A 3,298-nucleotide genomic window follows, 5' to 3' on the forward strand; every position below is an offset into this window, starting at 1 on the left:
TTGTAAAGGCGGGAAAACCCGGGCTTGTGATTGGATACAGTTTAAACAGCTCGAGTATAAAAGCCAGAGTTATTTGACAGTTGTCAGTTGACATATGTGTATTGAATAAACCTTTTTGCTGTTAAACCTCACTGAGTCATTCGTCTGTCTGAACCAAACAACTGGCGACGAAGGTGGGATAGACGGTGGACTAGTGAAGGATCGGTGACAAGCAGCTGCGCGTAAAGCGGCAAATTTTAAAAAAATTCACAGTCAACCGCAAGCGGCCGCGGCGGAATCCTCAAACCTCCGAATGGCGCAAATTGGTTCTTTAAAAGAATTCGATCCAAACTTCCCAGAGGACTGGGAAGAATATGTGGGACAGGTCGAAGGATTTTTGCTAGTGAACGGCATAACCGACGACCGGAAAAAGGCGGCTGCCTTACTGACTATCTGTGGCACACCTGTGTACCGGGTTGCCGTGGGACTTTGTCAACCATTGCCAGTATCAAGCGTTTCGTACGCCGACTTACTGGCCAAATTAAAGGTGCATTTTACACCAAGAAGATCAGAACTCTTTTGGCGGCGCATCTTTGAAAAACGAAATCAGAGGCCGGGCGAGTCAATAACAAAATTCGTTGCAGCAGTCAGAGAAGCAGTGGTACGTTGTAAATATGATAACTTAGAAATAAGAATCCGGGACAGAGTGGTGCTCGGGTTACGCGACGAGCAGTTACAAAATAGAATTATCGCTAAGCCCACCGGCGACTTGCAAGAAGTCCTTGATGAACTTTTGAGTTATGAATCCACTGGGTATCGCGACCCCCCCCCCCCGCAATAGCATGGCTGCTTCTGCTGAAATAAACCAAGAAAGCCCTGTGGACTGCGGGGAGGTGGACCCACAATGGGAAGCCGACATAGCCGAAGTCACCAGGCGGTTTGGAAAAATGGCGGCAAAACCATTCCGCAGTGAAGGACCAGAACCGAGTCGCCGATTCCAAACAACAACACCACAACGACAACCAACAACACCGCAACGACAACCGAGAGAAGTTCCAGCTAGACAGCGCGACAGCGACAACCGATGTGGAAGCTGCGGGGGAAATCATGCCCGAGCAACATGCAGATTCCGCTCTGCCAGATGCAGATTGTGCGGAAAGACCGGCCACATTCAAGCCATTTGCAGGGGTCGTGCACGCGACAATCGTCTACACGAAATCGATGTTTGGCCCGAAGGTAAGGTAACCCCTCACTATAGTGGCAAGGAGACCCCTAGACCTTGGGCACAATACCCCAACCGCGGGGAGGTGGCGCGAGTTAATCACATAGGGAAGAGAAAAATAAATCACATTTTGGGATCAAAATTAAAAATCGTAGTCCAGTTGCAAGGAATTCCTTGCAAAATGGAAATTGATTCTGGGGGCCTCAGTGTCCATAATTTCAAGTGAGACCCTTAAAAAGATTGAACTTAAAAGTGGTCGCAAAATTCCACTTAGTTCAACCAAAATTCAATTGGCAGACTTCCAAAAAACCCCAATAAAAATTAAGGGAAAAGTTACCCTTAGAGTTAAATATAGGGTTTAATGGAATACTAGACTTAATAGTTACAGAAGGCCATAGAACTAGTTTAATAGGCCTTAACTGGTTTCCTGCCCTGGGAATTTGGGTCGGGGGAATAAACACCGTTATTAATAATAAGACCCTCAAATCTGTCTGCGATGAATTCGCAGACGTATTTGATGGGTCTTTGGGTAAATATAAAGGACCCCCAATTAATTTTAATTTAGACCCATCGGTTAAACCCATCAGGCTTAAGGCCCGACGGGTGCCTTTCGCCCTTAAGCAAAAAATCGAGGCCGAGCTCGATAAGCTTGTAGGCCAAGGCGTTCTAGAACCGGTCGAGGGTGGTTTGTGGGAGACGCCGATCGTCACACCCCTTAAACCTAATGGGGATGTGAGGATCTGCGCTGATTACAAAGCCACCCTGAACCTAGGAATGAAAAAGCATGCTTACCCGGTCCCGACGGTGAAGCAGGTCCTCGCCACGATACAGGACGGCGCCATATTTGCCAAGTTAGACTTGGCGCAGGCGTATTTGCAACTTACTGTTTCCAGGGAGGCTGCTGAAGCTCAAACTATTGTTACCCACAAGGGGGCGTTCCGAGTCCACAGACTGCAATTTGGTATTGCAGCAGCTCCAGGTATCTTCCAGGAGGTGATGGAGAGGACCTTAAAGGGCATACCTGGTGTATGCCCTTACTTTGATGATGTTCTAATAGCTGGAAGAAATGAAGAAATATTAGCTGAGCGTCTGGAACAGGTACTGGGAAGATTTAGGGGGGCTGGACTTAAATTAAAAAAGGAAAAGTGCTGTATTGGAGTTAAATCCACAGAATTTTTAGGATTTAGGATAGATAAAAATGGAATTCACCCTACACCTGATAAAATTAAGGCAATCAAATTGGCACCAGAACCAAAAAACAAGGCGGAATTACAAGCCTTTTTAGGATTAGTCAATTTTTATCATACATTCTTGCCACATAAAGCTGCCATCGCGGAACCACTACATAGACTATTAGATAGAAAAACCCCATGGCAGTGGCAAGATAAACATAGAGTCAGTTTTCAAACATTAAAAGATATTCTTTCAAGCCAATCCACAGTTACTCATTTTATTGAGAATAAACCAATTTATTTAGCTTGTGATGCTTCACCTTATGGTGTAGGGGCTGTTATCAGTCACATGGATAGTCAGGGCATTCAAAAGCCAATTGCATACTATTCCAGGACGCTTACCAAAGCTGAACGGAATTATGCACAGATTGATAGAGAAGCATTAGCAATCGTGGCAGGAGTAAAAAAGTTCCATGATTACCTTTATGGTAGGAACTTTACCATACTCACTGATCACAAACCATTATTGGGACTGTTTACCACTGATAAACAGACACCCCAAATAATCTCTTCCAGAATGCTGAGGTGGTCAATTTTCCTCTCAGCATATTCATTCTCACTGCAACATAGACCTGGTAAGGAAATGGGCCATGCAGATGCCCTTAGTAGACTGCCTTTAACCAACACAGAGGAGGACCCTGCCCCAGTAGGACAAATTATGTCATTACAGGAAATTCCTGAATGCCCCTTAACTGCTAAAGAAATAGCTGAGGCTACTAAAAAAGACCATATTCTCAAAAGGATTATGACCTGGGTTCTTGGCGGTTGGCCTAGTACTTACCCTGATGCCAAGTACATCCCATATTTTAGGAGGAAGAATGAACTATCATCCCATTTGGGATGTATATTGTGGGGCAACCGTGTT

This window comes from Vipera berus, assembly GCF_964194415.1.
Source record: "Vipera berus genome assembly, chromosome: 6".
Taxonomy (NCBI): Eukaryota; Metazoa; Chordata; class Lepidosauria; order Squamata; family Viperidae; genus Vipera; species Vipera berus.